Below are 24469 nucleotides of genomic sequence, written 5' to 3' on the forward strand. Positions count from 1 at the left end.
CTTAGTCCCTTGATCTCTGTAGCAAGAGATTCTCTGCTGTCAGCTATACTGTTTTCAAGCCCAGCGATTAATTTTATGACTATTATTCTAAATTCACTTTCTGTTATATTATTTAAATCCTTTTTGATCAGCTCATTAGCTGTTGTTATTTCCTGGAGATTCTTCTGAGGGGAATTCTTCCGCTTGGTCATTTTGGATAGTCCCTGGCGTGGTGAGGACCTGCAGGGCACTTCCCCTGTGCTGTGGTGTATAACTGGAGTTGGTGGGCGGAGCCGCAGTCAGACCTGCTGTCTGCCCCCAGCCCACCGCTGGGGCCACAGTCAGACTGGTGCGTGCCTTTTCTTCCCCTCTCCTAGGGGCGGGATTCACTGTGGGGTGGGGTGGCCTGTCTGGGCTACTTGCATGCTGCCAGGCTTGTGATGCTGGGGATCTGGCGTCTTAGCTGGGGTGGGTAGGCAAGGTGCACAGGGACAGGAGGGGCAGGCTTAGCTTGCTTCTCCTTAGGTGATCCACTTCAGGAGGGGCCCTGTGGCAGCAGGAGGGAGTCAGATCCGCTGCCGGAGGTTTGGCTCTGCAGAAGCGCAGAGTTGGGTGTTTGCGCGGAGCGAGCAAGTTCCCTGGCAGGAACTGGTTCTCTTTGGGATTTTGGCTGGGGGATGGGCGGGGGAGATGGCGCTGGCGAGCGCCTTTGTTCCCCACCAAACTGAGCTCTGTCGTCAGGGGGCTCAGCAGCTCTCCTTCCCCTTGTCCTCCAGCCTTCCCGCTTTCTGAGCAGAGCTGTTAACTTATGACCTCCCAGAGGCTAAGTCGTGCTTGCTGTTGGAACACAGTCCGTCAGGCCCTTCACTTTTTGCAAGCCAGACTCGGGGGCTCTGCTTGGCCGGCGAGCCGCCCCTCCGCCCCGGCTCCCTCCCGCCAGTCTGTGGAGCGCGCACCGCCTCGCCGCCCTTCCTACCCTCTTCCGTGGGCCTCTCGTCTGCGCTTGGCTCCGGCCACTCAGTTCTGCTAATCCTCTGGCGGTTTTCTGGGTTATTTAGGCAGGTGTAGGTGGAATCTAAGGGATCAGCAGGACGCGCGGTGAGCCCAGCGTCCTCCTATGCCGCCATCTTCCCTCTCTCTCGGAGCTTGTATTTTAATTGGGAGAGACATAAATTAAGTCAACAAGGACCACATGGTACCTGAGATGGTATTAAGTGCAATGGAGAAAAATAAAGAGTAAGAGAGCTAGGAATTCTGGGCTGATGTGGAGGAGTGTTATTTTATAAAATCTGGCAAAGGAAAACATCACTGGTCTGGTAACATCTGAACAGGGAAAGGTCAGGTTTGGCAAGTAGGGCTGGTAAGCCAAATAGGATGAGGGGGAAATATACCATTGGGCTTAGCAATGTAGAGATCACTGAACACTTAGCTTGAGTTAAGTGGAGTATGAATCCTGAATGGAGTGTGGATAAGGAGTGATGTGAAGAAAGGAATAATGTATAATGATAATGTATAAAATGATCATCAGGAGAATGAAAAAGTGAACAGAGGGGAGAAACGAGATAGGCCATATCAGGAAAATTCGTGAAAGATTTCAAAATGACACAGGAAAATTGCTGGGTATCCTGTCCAGTGCAATTTTTTGGAGTTAACTCTGCCTTTCAATGTATTTTCTCTATTTTACAACAATGTAAGGAAGAGAAAACTGTGAAGGATGCAAATGATTCTTATCCATTGAAATGCAAATGAACTGTACCCAGTGCAATAAAATTGTTTTTTCCCCCTTTTCCCTTGTGGATAAACCAGGTTTTTGTTTTGTTTTGTTTTGTTATGTTCTTTGTGTCAGCTTCCATGAGATATAATTGATGTACCATGCAATTTAGTCATGATAAACCCATTCTGCCTCCATTTATAAATATACTTTTCCATTTCTTGTTGCCTATGCACATGTGGTTCTTTGAATTCTACTTTGAACAGGTTGCAACATCTTACTGGTCCCCATGTTAATTCATTATTTAAACAAAATCTTTCAATGGGTTAATTTTTATTTGTTTGAGATTCATGATTTTGCTATTTAAAAAATGTCACTAAACATGTTAAATTTGAGTTGCCAGACAGACTCACAGATGTAGAGCCAGTAGCCACCTCTAAGCAGGAGTTGGCTGGGGAGAAAGGCAGAGTTGAATGGCATTGTTCTTTAAAGTTAGTACCAACGTGGAATTGAGTAAAAGGAAAGCCCAAGATGAAAGACCAGAGATTATCAACATCTTTAGAACTGACAAAAGAGAGAAAAGAGCAAAAAAATTCTGAGGAAGATCTGTATGAGAAAGTAAGACTATTTTACCTGAATCACTGTATTAGTTATCTATTGCCACCATAAGAAACTCATCTCAAACTTAGCAGCATAAAAGTATGCAAATCCATTATCTTATAGTTCTGTAGGACAGATTTCCAAAATGACTCTCAATGAGCAAAAATCGTGGTGGAGCTGCACCCCTTCTTGAGAAGCTTGAGAGTAGAATCTTTCTCCTTGCCTCTTCCAGCTTCTAGAGGTTGCCCACATTCCTTAACTTATGGAGCCCCCTTCTCATATCAAATGAATCTGACTATTCTTCCATAGAATTGTCATCTAACTCCTTCTTCTACTTTTAAGGTCTCTTGTAATTACATTGTGCTCAACCAGAATATCCAGGATAAACTTCCTTTTAGATCAGCTGCTTAGCAACCTTTATTCCATCCGTAACCTTAATTCCCCTTTGCCATGTAACCTATCACATTCACATGTCCCAGGGATTAGGACATGGACAACTTTGGGGCCATTATTCTGCTGAACACATCCATCATATGAGAGGCCAACAAAGGAGAGTTTGTTTTTATGTTAATTTAATTTTGAGAAAGAGAGCATGAGCAGGGGTAGAAACAGAGACGGAGGAAGACACAAAATCTGAAGCAGGCTCCAGGCTGTCAGCACAGAGCCTGATATGGAGCTCAAACTCACGAACCATGAGATCATGACCTAAGCTGAAGTTGATGCTAACTGAGTCACCCAGGTTTTTAATAGAGGACATAGTTAAGGTTGCTATGTGTTAGAGAACAGTGGAAAACAACAAAAACTTACTTGGTAATCAAATAACCTTTTGTTTCCTTGGGAGAAATATCATTATCAAAGTCAAGATGGATTGGTAAGCAAGGCCAAGTTTAAGGTGAACCGAAGATGTAAAGAAAACTATGGCATGCAGTATAAACAACATACAAGTCAGATGGCAAAGAGAAAGAGAGAAGTGAGCAGAGCCCAGAGAACCTGTTTGTATGTGTATGTTTCAGTTTTGCTTATTTATATGGTTAGGATGAAAGAGACAAGCTGATGTGTAGGGTGATGCTAATGAATCAACTGAGAGGCAAACTCAGATTCTTTTGAACTTCTGGGTCTTTGATACTACTACTTCCCTAATTTAGAGGATTTCAATATGGGTCTTTGATACTACTACTTCCCTAATTTAGAGGATTTCAATATGAACCTGTGAGAATTAACAGCATGCTTTCAAGTATACAAAGTACCCAAAAACACTTCCTTAAAATGTCCCTGGACATTTCAGTGAAGACTAGTGAAGATGTTAGAAAACCCTACAAAACCTATTATTATCATTGAGATATGAGAGTGGCCCCACTGGTTGCCCTCTAAGCTAAGACTGTCACCCCCTGAAATGGCACTGATTCCATGTGCATACTGATAACAAACTGAATGGAGAACATTTGGGAGAAGATAAACAAATAACTGAGAAAAGCACTGTGAAAATCTTGAGCAGCCAAGATAGAGACACATCCCAAATGTCTATTACTTGATGAGAGCGGGTGCCATTTTGGTAACAGAGTGTGACAACTAAGCATGCTGACCCATCAATCCTGTTTCTTGCTTACTGCCAACATGAATATCTTAATGAAATCTGTAGGCTTGGGGTGAAAGGTCACTCATATGGCCTCTTTTGGAAAGCTGAGACTATACCGCATTCCGAGGTATGTCATTTATGCCTTTCTACTTTGTTAAGTTGAATTTCATCTCTCATTCCAGGCACGTACCTCTCCTGCCCTCTGTGCCATGCAAAAATGCCACCAAATTTGTCAGAAAAGATTTGCCCTTTGTGAAACTAGGCTGATTAAGTTTTATCAGCTCATATCTCTCTGAATGTTTGGTAACCTCATTCCTTATTACTGTCTCAGAGATCTTGCCTCCAGCCAAGGGCAGCTCTGCTCATTTATAATTTCCTGGTTCTTTCTCAGCAGATTAGGGTGAGGTATTTTTGTTTTTGTTTTACCTCTATCTCCCTCTAACTGTGAAATATTTTTGCTAAGATTTCCTCATTTTGGTTTAAAACTTATTTAGAAATAGATTTATATTTTTCCCAATTTACCACAATGAAAGTCTCTCAGAAATTTAAATTATTGGTTGATAAAAACCTCTCATGCATTTCCCGTACTTGCCAATGTGATCCTTCTTATGAAGAAATGCTCCTTAGAGTGGATGAAAAGTTGTTCTATTTCTCTCTTGCTACATCAGTATAAACTTCATAAATACCATAATTACACTACACTAAACTCAGATATGAAATAAGAAAATGAAATAGCATCCCCTGATTCATTATGCTATATTGTCTTCCACCCAATATAAAGATTAAATGACAGGGATGATTTACAGAGATGACAAACATGAGTTCAATTTTTCTTTTTCAGACTCATAATCAACAAAAGCTTTTTTTTTTCTTTTATGCGTGGGGAAAATTGGTTGGTTCCCTGTATGAGAAAAGCCCTTGACATTTTCTGTTGATTCTTCCAAGGTTCACACAGTACTAAATTTCGGTCCTGTTTTTCCTCACTTGAGTATTTGAACATAAACAGTTTCTCCAGTGATGCTACACTGACTTTGTAAACATTGACTGCACAAAGATGAGTATACATCAAGCTTTTCCTTCTCCTCCTTCCTATTCATGTTGTCTTTTCACGTTCTTTACCAACCTGTTTCCACGTTCGTCACCACAGGGGAAAAGTTAGGAACATCATACATCTCATTGGCATGGATTGGTATGCAAATGTAGGAGACAGTTTTATTTACTCAACCAGCATGGTTTTTAAGTTTAAGGTTATTAGTTTATTCCATTATATAAATAATGGATGTGTATAGAATATTTGCAAGTCTCAGAAATGTGAAGAGAAAAAAATACCCAATTTGGATACTGGTAGCAGTCATTCCTGAATCTTTTTCTATACTATGCTGTCAATTGTTAATCTCTACCAGGACCCAGTTAAAAATATAACATGAGTAATTTCACTGTTAATAATGAGAACTTGTGAAATTTTAGTTTTAATGGAACTACACATGTTGCAAGTTTCATAATAGTCCATCATGTCAAAATATATTTAAATAAAAATGTTTACATCGTTCTATATTATGGTTTTTTATTATAAATAATGCAATAACAAATGCCTTTCCTATACTGTATTTGTTATTATTTTCTTGGCATAATTTTCTAGAATTAGAATTGATGGAGCTTTAAGATAACTAATATTGGGGGTATTCTGATAATTATTGTTAACATCCATCTAATTGAATCTTGTGAAGTCAGGGAATGCTTTTCAGTGCAAATTTATTCCAGTGGGGATTCGAAAGATAATCAATGGTGATGATGACAATTTTGACAATTTACTAACATTACATGTAGTAACTTGGCATTTATTATCTGATTTAAGTCTTACCCCAAACTCTGTAATGAAACTGCTGATCCTCCCCCATTTTACACAAGTTAGAACTTGAAACTAGTCAGTCTAACAACAGAAGCCACAATCTTAACCACCCCAAAGTACAGGAATTCAGGTGGAGGGATTCTTTAGAAAGGGGGTAGAGTAAGTAAATACAAATGCCTTTTAGCTACCTTAAAGAATGAGGAACTCATCTGGAGGGCTCTGGGAAGCCATAAATGTGACTTAAGCTTGTAACACATTTTCAGTATGAAAAACATGGCCAAATTCTGCACGCAAAGTGCCTAGGAAGCAGTAGCTACCAGGCTTGCATTAACGTAGCTCAACAGAGAATCCTGATAGGAAGTGCTCTCCAGATAAGAAGGAACTAGACTTTGGACAAATCTACTTTTTTTCTTTATTTGCCTATTAGACCTCAAAGGGTCCAAGTGCCTAAGGGTTCTTTCGATGCCATGATCTTGGCTGTTCTTTCTACTGCTTTGGAGAAATCGCAGATGGCCTACCATCAAGTGTAACATATACTCTAAGACTCAGTTCAAACAGAGCTGGGTGGACGCAGCTCTCTGAAGCGCTGAATTAAAGTGGATGCTGTTTTGTTTTTCTAGACAAAGAAAACAAAATTCTATCCAGCTCTTTTATCTTTGAAAATGTAGACATTCGTCTTAATTTTCCATGCTATTCCAAAGCTAAGCACAGAGACTAACTCAAATTTAGCAAACATTGCTATCATATATTGGCTATTACTTATTTTATTATTTATTTTATTTGTTTCTCTTGGTGCTAGCATGGAAGAAGCTGTTTTATGAACTCTTCACAAACACCAATAATTCACAGGTGCCAAGTGCTTTTGCTGACAAGAGCACAAGTGATAATAATGGAGAGTCCACTTCTGAGCTACGAGTCTCCTCTTAATCAGACTACTTAGCAGTGTACATAGGCTTTATCAGTAGCATGCACAATTTCTCCCCCTGCCCCTGCAATGACTAAAAAATAAAATAAAATAAAATAAAATAAAATAAAATAAAATAAAATAACGGAACCAAAACAGAAGAGAAAGGAAAGCTCTTATCGAGATATATTTTATGGAAGTTTTCAGTTTCAAATTGCCATTTTTAGGGGCATCTGGGTGACTCAGTCGGTTTAGCATCTGACTCTTGATTTCAGATCAGGTCATCATCTCATGGTTCGTGCGATCAAGTCCCTCCTGGGGCTCTGTGCTAACGGTACAGAGATTCCTTGGGATTCTCTCTCTCTCTCTCTCTCTCTCTCTCTCTCTCTCTCTCTCTCTCCTTCAAAATAAATAATAAATAGGGGCGCCTGGGTGGCTCAGTCGGTTGAGCGTCCGACTTCAGCTCAGGTCATGATCTCACAGTCTGTGAGTTCAAGCCCCGTGTCGGGCTCTGTGCTGACAGCTCAGAGCCTGGACCCTGCTTCCAACTCTGTGTCTCCCTCTCTCTCTGCCCCTCCCCTGCTCATGCTCTGTCTCTCTCTCTGTCTCAAAAATCAATAAAAATATTAAAAAAAATAAATAAATAAATAATAAATAAACTTCAAATCACCATTTTTAAAATACCACATACATGCAATATTATTAGTTTCCTAGGACTGCCATAACAAATTACCTCAAACTTAGAGGTGCACACCAACAACTTTATTCTTTCACAGTTTAAAAGGCTTGAAGTATAAAATGAAGGTGTTGTCGGGGTTGATTTGTTCTGGAGGCTCTGAAGGAGAAAACATCCCGTGCCCTCTCCCCTGGCTTCTGGTGGTTCTCAGTGATCCTTGGCATTCTTGGGTCAACGTCACTCCAGTCTCTGCCTGCATCTTCACATTGCCACCTTCCCCTTCACAGTATCTCTGTGTATCCTCTTCTCTTGTCACAAAGACACCAGTCACGGATTTAGAGCCCAATCGGAATCCGGATGATTTCATAAAAGTGGCTGTAACTGATTCCATTGGCAAATACCTTATTTCCAAATAAGTTCCCACTCTTATTTCTGGGAGGACATGAATTTTGTGGAGGATACTCTTCAACCCACAACACTTACCTCAACATTTTTTGAAAGATGTTTGTGCGGTAACACAGGTTATGTGGAATATTTGGGGAAAAACCTAAACAATAAACTAAAGGGATTTAAGTCTGTCCCTTTATTCCTTCAGTAGAGCTGTTGTGAAGTTCTCAGACACTTCACCATTAAAATAAGAAATGTGATTCTTCAAGGGGCAACCTAACATTCAGTGTTTTTCAAACTTCTTTGAAGGAAGATTTTTGTTGATTTTCGTTTTGTTTTGGTTAGTTTTCTTTTGTATAGTTCTTTGGAAATGCTAGAGAAAACAAGCCTCAAGTAGTTCATAATATGAAGTTCACTTGCTTTTCTGCCTTCCAGTTATCTTTTGGAATTCTGGTCAAAGGCTAGTACAGCTGGACTACATCTCAAGAAGCCCAGCGGAAATAGCAAACTTGTCTGTTTTTTACTTCTCCTGTAATTTTCTGGAATCTTAATAAAAGTGAAGCAATCACTTTTTGTTTTTAATTTTTTAATGCTTACTTTTGAGAAAGACAGAGAGACAGAGTGCGAGTGGAGGAGGGGCAAAGAGAGAGGGAGATACAGAATTCAAAGCAGGCTCCAGGCTCAGAGCTGTCAGAACAGAGTCTGTTGTGGGACTCAAACTCACAAGCTGCAAGATCATGACCTGAGCCGAAGTCCATCACTTAAACGACTGACCCACCTGGGCGCCCCTAACAATAACTTTTTAATACAAATTATTATGAAATGTTAACTGCTTTCTTTCATGAGTTGAGAGAATGAGGTGGTTTCTTTGAATAATAATAACTATCATGTAATTAACACACATTATTGAGTAGATTGAATGGATGTCTTATAACATATTATTTAATGTGTTTTAATCCTTCTAATCCTGTAAGTATTATTTCTATTTGACAGATAAGGAGGCTGATGTTCCAAAGGCTCTGACTTCTCCATGTCCAAAGAGCTGGTAAAATGAGAAGCCCGTGCTCTTTCTCACTATGTGTGCTTCCTATGCGAGTACAAATCTATTTTATTATATTGTGTGTGTGTGTGTGTGTGTGTATGTGTGCGCGCACGCGCACTGGATTTACATCACTAAATGCTGTAGATGCTACTTATTTATTTATTTTCTACTTTATGAACTGTATAGGTTTCATTACATGTAATTAACTTGGAGATAAAAATGTCCACATACACATAACCTCTCATGACAATTTCGTTCTAACAATTGAAACAATGGTACCCCTAGCAAATCACAGGAGCTGATTAGCCAGGTTTCAGGGCTTGGAACTGCTGACACCACTATCATTGTTACATCCAGAAAATGTATGAGGTTAGAGATAAAATGGTCTAATTAACCAGGAGCCGCTTCAATATCCTCAATGACTAGACAAAGATTAATCAGAAAATGGAACCCTGCTTTTCAGATGGTGGAGAGATAATGTGGAGATGTATGTCAGTGAACAATGACACCGAAATGACTAATAACCAATTATGTCTATAACCTGAAACAACTGTTTGAGAAATTCTCTAAGGCAGACATGGGAAATGAAGAGGGGAGTCTCTCAAAAATCTCTCATCTCAGAGAAAATGCTTTTGTATCTCAAGAGTTTTAGAGACTCTGAGAGATACAAAAATGGCAAAATATTAATAATAAAGTTAATGATCTAAAACTCTGTTTTCATCACTGACCTACAGGTTTCTTTTTCCTCAGCTATTGGTCACTGACTGACATGTGGGAGCTGTCCTAGGATGGGCAGAAAGTTTAGTGGATGTCCTTTATTTTACTATTTTTGTTAACTTCTGAGTCCCCAGGACCTGCAATAGTGATTGTGGTAATTGCTTAAAATACATTTGGTGAATATAAAAATGGACAATGCAGTTAGGAGTCTAACATAATCAACAGAATTCCTATAAACCTATCACCACACACTTTGTTGGCTAGAAAGCATTTGATCTGTTTTTGTTTTCATTGTATGTTTTTCAAATGAATATCTACGTAGAGCTTTGTGTGTGCCAGGTCCTGGTTTGAGGGCTTTGCAGGCCTGATGTCACTTTATGTTCATCACAACCTTTCATTCATTAAGAATCATTTAGGGGCACCTGGGTGGGGCAGTCAGTTAAGCGTCTGACTTCAGCCGGGTCAGGATCTCGCTGGTTCGTGAGTTCGAGCCCCGCGTCAGGCTCTGGGCTGATGGCTCGGAGCCTGGAGCCTGTTTCAGATTCTGGGTCTCCCTCTCTCTCTGCCCCTTCCCCATTCATGCTCTGTCTCGCTCTGTCCCAAAAATAAATAAAAAACGTTGAAAAAAATTAAAAAAAAAAGAATCATTTATTGCTTCTTCTGTGCCAGTCAGTCACTTTTAGGGGCAGAGCACACAACACAAAACAAAATAGAAAAAAAAAAAACCCAAATAAACAAAAAAAAACGCTGTCTCCTCCTGGATCTGAAAAGAAGAAAGTGATTATTACTACCACCCCTTTTTGAGCAGAGCAGTTAAGCTATTTGTCTGAGGTCATAAAGAGCCAGGTTCCAGGGTAGACTCGGATACCTAATTACAGAGCCCCTAGTGCTAATCAGAGCAATCGTGCCTTTACACGGGCCACCACGGTAAAGGCTTTCTGCACCGTATTTTATGAAATAATCTGCAGCGATCACTATACTAAAGAAAGAAAGAAGATACATGTTCTCTGGATGACTGTTCAGCCTGAGCAAATGCCAAAAGCTGTTAAGCAATGCCCATTGCTAAAACAAATTCTTTCAGATCGTGTCGCCAAGGTTAAAGGAGATATTTCCATAACTACAAGCAAATTAATTTGGAGTTTTGCATCAACAATAATGAGATGGGGCAAAAAGAAGGTAACCTTTTATGTGTCTTTTTGTTTTATGACAAAGACAGCACCTTTCCAGGATGGGAAAAAAGGAATTACTTACCGCTGAGTTTTGTGCAAGCCTTTAATGCTGCCTCCTTAAAACAAAACAAAAGAAAACAAACTTCTTTGGCTGCTGAAATAATGGGTATAGGTTCTTATGTAGAATATAGAAATTATAGGGATGTGTAGAAATGTAGAACAAGATTACACTAACAGTGTGGAAATAAGATTACACTATAGGTGAGAATAGTAAGATCCAAAATAATAATGAATGAAGATCTACTATCTGTCAAAATAGCCCCAGGAGTTGTCTATAAATGTACCTGAAAAGATCTGGGAATACCCAGGGTTATTTAAGGGGTAAACTCTTAAGAAGACAGAACTAAGGTGGGTCTAACCAAAGGCTAGAAGTCTTAACCAGGTACATGTTACCATAAATAAATAAAAAGCGCATTAACAACATAAAAGTGTCCTCTACATAAATCCAGAAAAGAAAAGCAGAAAGAGTAAGTATTTGGCAGTGTTTTTATAGTACTCTTCAGGCAGGGGAGATTTTACCCTGACAACTAAGACAATAACAATACTAATGCTGATTAGGCATTTAATGGGTGTGGCAACTAGTTTAAGTGTTTAGTAAAATATTAAACTTGCCCAAAAGAATGTTTGCTTTTTGCCCTAAAATGTAATCCTTAACTCTTGGGAAGTCATAATAATGTATGTGAAAAGAGCGTCTGTTTTCCTGGGGCATTGGGCCACTCCACATTGTCAACGCCAACAATGTGATTTACGGTGGGTGGTTGGGGCTACACTGCATAGTCTACAGTAACAAGATGATTTGTGGTGCAGTGTGTGAAAGGTAAGGGGAAGCATAGGCTTTGTGGTATCATACTGACCTTTGGAATGGCTTGAGCCTAAGGTAAGCCACAAGAACCATCAGCCAAATCTGCATGATTAAGCATGAAAAACAGCCTCACAAACACAAAGACAACAGCAAGACTCAAGTGAGTTTCCTTGTGTATTGCCATGCATCTTTCCTGGGAGAAGTAAGCACTATCTGCGCATGTACTAGGAGAGTACAGCTGGAAGCCCTGTGCATGGGACTTGTCTGGGCTCTGCTCTAAGCGCCTCTCTCTTTGAATCTGTATCATTTCATTGTAACAAGCCATAACAGTAAGTATGATAGCTTTGTGGAGTTCTCTGCATCCCTCAAGGGAATTATCAAGTTTGAAGGTGATCTTGAGGATTTTAAGAACTTGCAGTTAGTATCAGAAGTGAGGATGGTCTTGGAAATTCCTAACCTTGGCAGGGCATTACACATATTGTTTAATACTCATAGCTAACCCATGAGGTTCAAGGTCACACAAGTGAGAAGTAGCAAAGTTAAGGTTTGAACACAGGAGTCTGATTGCTAAGATCAGACATTACTCCCCACCAATATAGACAATGTTGTAAGGGATGGTACTTTGTAAGGGACAGGGAGAATTTACAAGGCTTTGACAATCACTCTAACAAATATCTCTCAAGACTATCCATATTTCATGCTGGCCAACCAACTTCCTGATACATAATTGTTTTAAAATGTGGTTTTTTGTTATTATTTAGATATAGGGAGGACAACTGATTGGGAAATGGATGCCAGTGAAAAGACTGCTTATTACAGTTCCCAAGAAGAGAGGACATGCCACATCATGCAAGGCCATACAGGGGAGCACCAAGGTTAATCGGGGCGCAAGAGTGAAGGAAGAGGCAAAACATCAAGAAGGCTTAGGGGAGACTAGTTTGAATAATTTCATCAGTCTCTGGGGTATAGGGACTGTCCCTAATTGTTTGGGACCTGGCCCTGGAATGATTAGGGCAGGAGAATATGACCAAAGTTTAAGAGCCCAGTAAAGGAAGTGGTTGGAGTTATGGGGACTGGATTGGTTAGTCCGCACATGAAAGCCCACTCAAAGGTGAGTCCTTTAATATCTGTAGGAATTGGTTAGCCTTGGGAGGGGCAGGCTCACCACGGTCAGAAACGCTCAAGATAGTAAAGTATCAGACATATAGAAAAGAAGAAGCCATGATTAATACAATAATTTACAGTCCCAAGTAGAAAGAAAAAGGAATAGGGCATACATTCTCAACGGTATCAATATCAACTCCAAGGAAGTAAAAATTGGATGTGGGAGTGCAGAGGGTAGGTACAGGTATACAGTATATAGGGTATTAAAACATTATGGGTGGAACACTCAGAGGGCTCCTTTGTGTTATCAGGAAGGTGTTAATGAAATACAAGTGGAGAAAGACTAGAATGGAGTACCTTGGATAATGGATGTAAATATTCTACAAAATAAAAACTAGAACAATCTATTATAATCTATTATTAATATATTGATATATTAATATAAACGATTATTTTATGATTTACATATAAGTATCTTATATATTTTCTCAGCAAGTGTTTATTCATAAAGACCTGATCAACTCTGTGCTAAGAAAACCTAATTTCTAACTCCACAGAGCTGAGAATCAGACAGAAACGTAACAACTACAACTCTATGATGCCCTGTTTGGGTACGATGATTCCTCCCAGAGATTTCCTGTCTTCTCCTTCTAAAATATCAATAATGTTATAAAGACATCTTATAAAACAGAGATTTCTACCTTTAAACAGTCTGGGGGGTTATATTCATCAAGAGTTTGTTGATCTTAAACTGGCTTAAGAGTATTTCTGATGAAATTTTCTTTTCTCTTTTCTAATAGTTTCTGCTGGAACTGAGGGAATAGGGAAGGTAATAAGAAATGCAGGGGGTAGTGCCCACTTTGATAGAATGAAGCAAAATTGGCCTGACACAGACAAAATTATCATAGAGCTTACATAAGGATGACACAGGTTTTTGAGGCATTCCATTTTTTTTTAATTGAAAAAAGACATGAGAAATTCCCTGGGCCAATACAAATGTTTTGTATCTTGTTTTAAGCAGTGGTTTGATGGTGAGTACAATTATTAAAACTCATTGAACTGAACACTCAAGATCATTGTATTTTATTGAATATTAATTATACTTTGACTTTTCAAAATGAGTGTGGTGGGAAGACTGAATAATGATTTAAATCTGAGGTTTGCAGGGTTGATTCCTTCATATATAACTAAAGTTGAGCAAATACAGCACTAACTATATGCTTGCTGTATTTTATGTAAGAGATTAAACTGCATTGGAAAATCACATATTTGTAAAGCGAACCATAGAGATCATGAGAAAATAGAGGCCCCAAGAGGAAGGTGACTTTACAAATATAGCAACCAGAAGAAGAGTGACATTAAAGAAATAATATTCAAAAATATGCATTGATTTTTCCCCATATTCTCAGTACTATATTAGCATTTTAAACTTTTTTATTTAATGATCCATAACCTAACAAACAACTCATCTATGTGTGTTCTTAGAGGCTGTTTGTAATCCTTCAAGGATAAAAGTACCTATGATGGAAAAAGTAAGATAGTCTCAATGGGAGAGACATAGAGTCAGCATAGTGTGAGAAGAGACGTAATATAGTCAATAGTTTGAAGGTCTGAGTTTGTATCATAATTTTGCCACTGACTGTGTGACATATAACAGAATATGTTAACACTCAAGCCTAATTTATCAGTAGAATGAGGGGTAGAACACATCTTGGGTTTTAATTTACAACAAAGGTAGTGGCCTTCTTTTTATTCTGTTGGCTTGGTAGACATTAGTATTCGATCACAGAATTCTTTCCCATTGAGTTCAAATGTAGCCATCAAGGAATTCTCATTGCAGTCAGTACTAAATGTGGGAATTCACAGCTAAATGATTGGAGTTAACATGGGGAAGACAATGTATCATCAGTTCAGGTGTAGATAATCTGAATTTCCTGGCCCTAACAGCCAAAAATTGTTAATTAGGTTATTTTATATGTCTATTCATTAAACAGATACTTGCTAAGTGTGCCCAGAATGTGCAAGTCAGTGTGGTAGGTACTTTCAGGGATGCAGAAATAAACTGGATGAAACCAAAGGACTTACAGGTTAGCAAATGTGATGATGCCTCTACATTTGTTATACAAAATAAGGTAGACAGTGATAACAGCAGTGAAGGGTGTTTAGAAACGAGGTTGTATGAGTGTGTGTGTTAGGGGAGGTGGGGAAAGTGTTCATAGGAGACAGCGATTCGGGTACATTTTGTTTCTTATGACATGAAAAATCATAAACTCGGGCCACAAGGCTGTTGTGAAATCATAAGGTAGCATAATAAATTCTAGCTACACCAAGCTAGATGACAGTCAACCCATGCTGAGTCTTGGTTTTTTCAGTGAATGCCTTTTTCAGCCTCTTCCCACATTAAAGATGGAGATCTGCATGCTAAAGGTGAAGGTCCTGCCAGATTTGTGGTATCAGTTGAGTGAAGTAACTCAAGCCTATTTTAGACAGATATGCAATCACACATGTGCACAGAAAACAAAAACAAAAACAAAAACAAAACTACCTTATACCTAAACACCAGGGAATTGAGCCCATAAGATAAAATTGAATTGAGCTTCCTAATAGAAAAGCATTGGTAATAATTTCACATAATAATTTTCTACAGAGGCTTAGAAAGAAGCCTATTGTTCTCTAGGAGATAACTAAACATTCCTCTCTCCTAAATTTAAATTGTGAATTTTAACTGTATTTGTGACCATTATTTATCTTGGTTATAAGAAAAGTTAATTTCTATTACAAGGAATAGTCATTTCTCAGTTTTCATTTTTAGATTCATTGAAATAGAAAGCATTTTAAAAACCGCAATTGATTTGTTTCTGTTTTTTAACCAAAATCCAGTCCTCAGAGACCATAAAAAAATTGAATGTACACTGGGTGGCTCATTCTGTAGATCTAGTAATCTTTAAAATTTTTTATTTATTTTTTTTTATTTTAATGTTTATTTATTTTTGACAGAGAGAGAGACAGAGCATGAGTGGGGAGAGGAAGAGAGAGAGGGAGACACAGAATCCAAAGCAGGCTCCAGGCTCTGAGCTGTCAGCACAGAGCCTGACGTGGGGCTCGAATTCACAGACCATGAGATCATGACCTGAGCTGAAGTCAGACGCTCAACTGACTGAACCACCCAGGCACACCTTAAATTTTTTCGAATATTAGCAAGTGTAAACTTTTAAAATGTTATTATATTATCACTTCCTATAGATTCCAAAGGGATAAAATTCTTGCTAATCCCATAAACAGTAATTTAACGATCATCAATATTTTTTACATAAAATCTCATTTTGGGGGAGGTAGTTTATAAAAAGTGGTATCTTGTAAGAATTCTTTCAGTCTCTTCTAGGGAAAAAGAAAAAGATAAAGATGAATAGATGCAAATATTGCCCTCCAGTTCTGAGAGTATGTACCAGCCACTGAGTTCATGAAGACTGCCTCTTTTCTATCCTTGAGGTGGGGGGTACTATTTTTCAGTTGCTATTGATGGTTCTTTGATTATTCACTTTGGCTTATTGGGTCATTATTAGGATGTGTGTGGTGTGTGTGTGTGTGTGTGTGTGTGTGTGTGTGTGTGTGTGGTGTGGGGAATAGACTGATGGTGGATAAATGAGCTCTTGTAGAGGAAGATGAAGAAGAAGAAGAGGAAGCAAGGTTGGTGGGAGGGGGATCCAACAGAGGTAAGAGTTGTCCACTCAAGGGAGTGATACAGTGTGGGGCTCTTATTTGGGAAACTGCTGGGAGAACTGAGGTAAGAATCACCATAGGGAGCTCAGGGAGTCAGAGATAGGCTACCTTCCCCAACTGTGCAGACTTCGTGTTCCAAAGAACAGCCATACATGGGATCTTTGTTATCCAGGTGGTCAGGGAGTGGTATAACAGCTGCACAGGGCCCCATGTTTATAAGGATCCCACATAATAACTTATGAACAAGGAACCCTGCATTTTCATTTCTACCTTGGCCTCACAAATAATGCAACCAATCCTGAGTACGGGCAATACTGTATCCCTACTGTCAATCTCTAGACCATTCCACCTTCTCTACTGCTGTCTCCATGAAAACTACAGGACCAAAGGTAAAACCAGGCACCTGCTGGGCTACAGGAGAGAAAGTATTGAGCTACACTTGGGGAATAACATGAGGACTTAACATGGGGAAATGCAGCCATTGTAGCCTGACACCATGGCCTATAACTGTGTATATAAACATACTATATTTTCTATAGAAGATCCAAATGAAAATTGTGTATATGAAGGATTTCTGTACAACCACCAACTTTAATTATTTCATCTCCATTGGCTTCCACAACTCAAAGAAATGTAAAGCAAAGTGTGAAAAGGTAGGAAAGAAAAAGAAAAAAAAATTGTATGTATGGAAAGAACTGATGTCAGCTACCAAAAAAAGTACTTCATTAGACATCGGGCAGCTTTTGGAGCTTGCATAGCTCCCTATGGAAGGTGTTTACTTAGGGAGGAAATCCACCATTGAAATTGATCAATGGGGAAGTCTAAGAATTGTAAAAACAACAAAGCCTTTTGCAAGTCATTCTATGTGGATAAAATAGGTGAACCTCCCACTGGGGCATTTATGAGGACACACTGGCCTTGCCTCTTCATCTCCCTTGATTGGTTTCACTCTTCAACTTCTTTTTCTCTTAGGCAACATGAAACAGACCTTTGTATATGACAAGATTTCTTTTATGTGTGTATTTGAACAGGGTAGGCCGGAGAAATCATACTGAAAGGGGCAGTTTATCATACAACTCTTTTCCCCTCTCCTTTATTTAAAAAAGAAGACCAGATTGAATGGCTTCAGAAAGGCTACTGAGTGTGGCAGACATTTAGCCATTGCTAAAGCAGCTCCACGCTATAAAAGGTCTACGGCCAGCGAGACTGCACAGTGCTTCTTGCTGCAGCCACATTCAGGTTGTCTTTTCTACTCAGGAAGCTAAATTAGGAGTTAAGAGGCACCAATTTAGCATTTCATGCTCTAAATGAAAGATAAAAGAGCCCTAACTCACAGGAAATATTAAAAAAAGAAAAACACCTAAGTGTAAAGCAGAGTGGCTACATGACTTGCATTTGGATTTTATTTTGCCGGTCATGCCATAAGACTCAATATTTTGGTCATTCTAAATTAAAGATGTCTTTGTGAAAGTTTCCCAAAATGATCAAAATGAAGGTCATTTTCCTTCCTAAGTAATTTTGGTAGAGTAGGTGGAATTTGTGAAACCATCTGTAAAAACTGGGTTTGGATTCACAAGAAGGTCTGAAGGTATGAAACATTTTCACATATAAACACAGATTTGCAAATCTCTTTTGAAATTATAGGTAAGCCTTCAGTAACATCAACCATCTTTGTGGCTCAATTCTGACACCCATCTGGATGTGGCTCAAAATGATTTCTTCCACAAATACACAGAAAAAACTCCTTTTTATTTTGGCAAATTTGGTATCTTGTCATCTCTTTCATTTTCTACAATATACTAACATATATATATGTGTGTGTGTGTGTGTGTGTGTGTGTGTGCATCTATCTTCTATATTAAACAATAAATACTTCCATCACAAAAATCATCTTACTCCCTTTTATATTCCTCATATTATTTGGGACAGTGCTTTGAAGCTGGTAGATTAATCAATTAATATTTTTTAAATGAATGAAAATAACAAAGGCCTAAAATTTATTGATAATATTACATCTCTAAGAACTAAAAAAACCAGTAAGGAAAAAAAATAGGACATAGCTCCTAATCTATGCAAGTCACTATTTTCTTAATTTATATAATCCTCATAAAACTTCATGAGATGTCATTATTAATATTTTAATGTTTCAAATAAGAACAGTGAGATACAGAGACAAGTAATTCAAGTTTATAGAGCCAGCAGAGCAAGGATTTGAATCAATGCAGCCTTCAGTCTGTGCTTTTAATTACTATGCTATATATAGCTTTTCTAACAGATTATATTTATTGTGTCTGTTGTAAGTGCTTTACATGCACTAACTCATTTCTATCATGAACTCTGTTTACAGAAGCTGGCTATAAGCCAGGATTGGATATATTAGCATTTTAACTGGCCTTTAACAATACAAAACATAGGCTGAGAATTTTATACTTTTGTGGTTTTATTCTAATGCAGTGGTTATCAAAATGTGCATTGAGAACCCTTAGGGGTTCCTGACTTCCTTTCAGATTGTTTATGCAATCAAAGCTCTTCTTGATACCAAAGTAAGTGATTTGTATTTTTTTGTTCTTTTTCTCCTCACATGTTCTAAATAACATTCTTTTTTTTTTTTTTAATTTTTTTTCAACGTTTATTTATTTTTGAGACAGAGAGAGACAGAGCATGAACGGGCGAGGGGCAGAGAGAGAGGGAGACACAGAATCGGAAACAGGCTCCAGGCTCTGAGCCATCAGCCCAGAGCCCGACACGGGGCTCGAACTCACGGACCGCGAGATCGTGACCTGGCTGAAGTCGGACGCTTAACCGACTGAGCCACCCAGGCACCCCAATAACATTCTTTTTAAACAAATGATTCTCATTGTGGAAAAGAAGAGTCTCTAAGTGTAAAAACTACAGCAAATACATATAAAATTAAACAAGAAATCATGGATAAGCTTCTTAAATGCAACAATTTTAAGCAGAAGGGATTTTGAGGTCCCTGTATCCCACAGGACTGGTTCTATCAACTAGTGAACCATGTGAAGTTCCTTATTAGATCAATATTTAACAAGCAATGATTATTCCACAAATTTTAGGAATGATTCTTTACTGTCTAACTCCTTGTAACGCCATGAAGAAATTTCAAGTGTACATACAACTTTTAACCATTCCTAGTAAAGCTACTTAATTGCTCTAATTTACATAATAAGTATATTAATGTAATGCTAAAAAAGCACTAGTTGTTCCTAATTCTATAAACACAAACAACATATTTTTATATAATATTATGAATTTGACAGTCTCATATTATTTCCTAACTTGAACTTCAAGTGAAAAATACCAAGATTGAAAATGTTCTACATCATTTCATAAACTTGATGTCCACATAGATACTTAATTCCTAGGCTATGTAACTCACATGTAGTGTGCAGTTATCTGTTTGAATCATATCTTAGGACCACTGAAATAACTATTACTTATTTTCAAATGTTCATTAGGAAAGTTATCCTTATATTCCAGTGAAACCAGTATATTATGGTACTGTAGTATAACTAGTTCCAAATTTGGGCTTATTATTATCATTATTGTTGTTGTTATTATTATTATTATTATTATTATTATTATTATTATTATAACATGAGTTTGTGCCCTTCAGATATGACATTAACAAAAAAATAAACACCTGGCTTCATGGACAAACATCCACCATTACATTAAAGGAAAGTATCTTTGTAATATTACTAAACTCAAAGCACATTCTTCTCAATGAAACATTATTAGAATTTTTGGTACCCGCCACAGTAAATAATTAATAATGAAACTTTCCCACCTACTGCCAGAGCATTATCTTCTCTGAAATTTCCAGGTCACCTAGATTTCAGTGACACATGCTATTTCTTCTATTGAACTTCTATAATAATCACTTGGCAAAATTGTCCAACTGCCGATTGTGGAATAGAACAAGTGTAGTGTGATCCCCAGTGACCTTTCCTCCATATTCACACCCTTTTCTAGTTCCCTGCCATTCAGTGTGTTATGAGCCCAGTGACCTACTTCTAATCAAGAGAAAAAAGCAGAGGGGATGGAGCATCCTATCCATGATGAGTTACATAAGACTGTAACTTCCATCTTGCTAGAAGAGTGTCCCTATTGGGTAATTAACTTGCATACTTTAACAAAGTAAGCATCTGTGTGGAGAGGGCCATGCGGGAACTGAGAGCAGCCTCTGGGCCACAACCTGTTAAGAGATGAGGTCCTCAATCCAGCAAAACCCAAGGGACTGAGTCTGCCAACAACCTTAAGGGTTCAAAAGCAGATCCTTTCCCAGTTGAGTCTGCAGATAAAAGCCCAGTCATGGTTGATACCTTGAGTACCACTTTCATATGAGATCTTGAAGCACAGAACCCAGATGAGCAGTGCCCAGAATAGTGACCCACAAAAATCAATATAGTGATTCAGATACCAGTTTTCTTTTTTTTTATGGATTCATTTAAAACATGTTTTTTAAATTTTATTTTAGGGAGACTGCAAGTGAGCAGGAGAGAGAGAGAGAGAGAGAGAGAGAGACAGAGACAGAGACAGAGACAGAGACAGAGAGAAAGAGGGAATCTCAAGCAGGCCCCATGATCAGTGGGAAGCCTGACACGAGACTTGCATCCTAGTCCCCGGAATCATGATCTGGACTGAAATCAAGAGTCCCAACACTCACCGACTGAGCCACTCAGATACCCCAAGATATCAGTTCTCTTTATAGGTTGCCAGAAACAGAATTGGGGTTTTGATTCCAAGAGGTACTCTTACTTATTAGAAAAGGAAAATTTATATGAAAATGTGTTGACAATGCCTAGAAAATAAGGGACACTGAGGATTATAAATATATGAAATCCAGTTGTATACTATGTGATCAGTAGAATACTGACCCTAGTGAGACATTTTGGTACTTAACTAATGTTGAAGGAAAAGATATGGCCTTGGCCAAGAACCTGCTTACGCCACCATTTGATCAACCTACTTCTTTTTAAATGTATTTTCATTAATATTTTAAATGCACTTAAAATTACTAATTGACTAATAATAGGTATTAAGCCATGGTTTATCTTTGAATAAATGGAACTGTCTTTTAATAGAATTTGCCACCTTGTATCTTTAGACTCACTTTCTTTACCTTCTCTAGTTTGATTTTTCTTCACTACATTAACTTTTTTCAATGATCATCTCAGTATTAGAACGATTCTGTTTCTCTGAGAACTGTAGATTTCAATATTAACTTAGAAACATTGTATGTTGCCTTTTAAATTCTGTGCCTATGTATATAGAATATTTCATCTTGTCCTTTTTAAAATTCACAACTCTAACCCACACAAGAAGGACCAAAAAAAGACCATGCCTGTGAAAATTGCACCAGTGTTTTTCAGTAAGTTAAGTGAATGATAAAATAAAAATGAAATAATTATTTGAGATAATACATTGTATGTGTTTAACTTGGACTCCTATAGAGCTGATCTTTAGTTTTATCTTTTGAAAAAGCTATAGAGTGAATTCTTCTAGGATTACTTTTAAAGAAAGAAATTAAATTGTCCATGCAACACCATTACATATGCAAGAAAAAATATTCACAGATGCATGATAAACATTTCAATTGGATTACACTTTTATAGCTGGAACTGAAATATAATTTTAAGCCACAAGCATTCAGGCATGTTTCATCAATTTTCTGTTCCTTTGCCCATATGAAATGTGTGATAAATGATATAAATATATGCATACTTTGTATAAGAGTTACACTTTTGAGGTTAAAAACAAAAACAAAACAAAAAAAGGTAGAGAAAATGGCAAAAGGAGATGGGTGAGTACTTATCTTCATTTTTAACACAGAATACAAATTAATTATATGCTTTAAACTAAGAGAATACTTATTGTAACTACATATTTGATCCTTGCTCAGGACGATGACACAATTTTGAATTAAAAAAAAAAATCAACAGGACTTGCTGGAAATGAACTACTGAGTAATATAGTTCTACAATGACTTCAGAGAGCAGTGTGACCTGAAGCACATGTTTCTAGGACTGAGAAAACAAACTATATGGAAGGTCTGTTAACTGGAGTACCTGCCTGAAAACTGGAGAAGGAAGATGCTTATCTTCACACTCCAACGCTGATAAGGAAAATATAATCATTAAAAGTTGATGCATAGGAATGCTAAGCCAGTGTTATTTGTCTCTCTGGGATACTTGGATAAAACAATGAGTAGATTTGACTACCATTCCTAAACAAAAGGCTTAGAAGAGTGGCTGGAAATAATTAAAGTGATATTAATCGGTGAATATCAAAAGGTCTTGAAATCATTCAATATACACAGAGTGCTTTGGAAATATAAATCTTTGAGAAACAGAAGGAAAAGATGTGCTTGGGTGACTGCTGTGGTGACAGGTGTGATGTCAGTGGGGTTGACAGAGGCGAAGGCTGATAGTGGACAGAGACAGTGTTTTGCTACGGGGTGTGCAATAGGTACATGCTGAATATTCAGTAGTCTTTTGTAAATGTTATTACTATTTGGATTCTTTATAAAGAATAAGTCCAACTGAGCAGAATAAAATGCTCTCAAATATCAATTTTCCACACTCATGAATAACGTGGCTGTTTAAGCCATGAATCATTAACATGGCAAAAACAAATCACAAGGGTAAGTACCTTGTGTGCAAGACACACACTTAGCTGGAAATAAGTCACCTTGAAAACTCAAAACTACATAAACATAGTACTTACAGACACACCTATACACTTAATGCTGAGAAGTATATATAACTTTGTGTCTCCACAAGATATTGCCCAGAAGTTTAGATGTTTGTATTGTCAGAGCACCTAAAAAAATAAACAAAAATAAATTCTATATTTCTTGCTCTAAAAACTGTTGTTATTCAATTTCTTACATGGAAAACAAGATAAAAATCTCAAAAAAAAAAAACCAGAAAGATTTGGACTAATAACTAAAGTAGCTCTCAAGATTTGATGATGCACATTTCATTAACAATGTGAGAAGTAAGTTCCTCCTAATATGACCTCCATATAGAGATAGCAACTCCCAAGTTTTTCTCCGCTTTGTGGGGGTATGGATAAGCAACTATGTGCAGCAATGTGTTTTATTCGTTGTGCATCTCTGGAGAAAATCAGGTCACCTTCAATGATCTTATCAGTCAAAGAAAATAGGACTGCTTCACAAAGCTATTAAAATGGAAGAGAATTAGAATGTATAAAAAGCTTTCAGATGCTGGGATCAAAGGGAAAAAGGTCACAGACTAGGCAGGGATTGTTGCCTTGGCTGAAATTCATGGTTTTGATTAACATGAAGTTGTAAATGGCTATAACATTGTAAGCAGTCATAATAAAATAAAGTAAGAAAGAAAGGCCAAGGACATTATAGAAATGTAGAGGAAAGAGTCAAAAGAATAATGCTAACAAGTGGAGAAAAATAAGCAACTAGAACAGAATTATAATAACATGCTTTGGGGTAATTTGTTTATGATTCTCAAAATGCTTTAGCATATACTGGGGAATTTAACCCTCACAAGAGAGGTAAGTATTGTCATCCATACTTCATAGAGATGGAGACCAAGGTTAAGATGTAACTTTTGCAAGTTCAAAGAACTATTGGCAGCAGAGCGACTGTTCTCTTCCAAGCCTTCAAAACACTCAACAGAACATTGTTAAATATCCACAAATATTCATTAAATGAATAAGCTTGTACTTAAGCCTACTTTTCTAATTCCAAATCTAAAGTTCTTTCCAGTTACCTGACTTCCTCAGTAAGTGATAAATCTATGCAAAACCATTTCAACTCTGTTAAAAACCTATGCCAAGACAGAAGTAAGTAAAATACTTAGTAAATGTCTATTTTAAACTAGAATTAGCTGCAGGAGTACCTTAGGTGACAATGTCCAACTAGGATGACAGAAAATGACTCACCCATTTTGGTTGAGACTAATAAAAATATCATAATCCTATCAGTCAACAGATTATGTCTTAATTACAGGTAAGGTAACTAACCACTTTCTATGTGTCAACACAGAGAAAAGGGAAGATAAGTATTATGAATATCCATATTTACTTCTCCTAGATTCACTAGTTCTTGTCTCTTACTCCCCCTTTCTTTTCTTTGCATGCTCTGTGTCCTACTTTTTTTTTTCCTAAATCA

At 37.8% G+C, this 24469-nt stretch overlaps 1 protein-coding gene across 1 annotated transcript in view; it reads right to left on the reverse strand.

Moving 5' to 3' along the window:
* CNTN6 (contactin 6) overlaps nucleotides 1–24469 on the reverse strand; it is a 288197-nt gene that overhangs the window by 186086 nt on the left and 77642 nt on the right.

The sequence above is a fragment of the Herpailurus yagouaroundi genome, unplaced genomic scaffold, assembly GCF_014898765.1.
Source record: "Herpailurus yagouaroundi ecotype Mexico unplaced genomic scaffold, PumYag 183, whole genome shotgun sequence".
Lineage (NCBI taxonomy): Eukaryota > Metazoa > Chordata > Mammalia > Carnivora > Felidae > Herpailurus > Herpailurus yagouaroundi.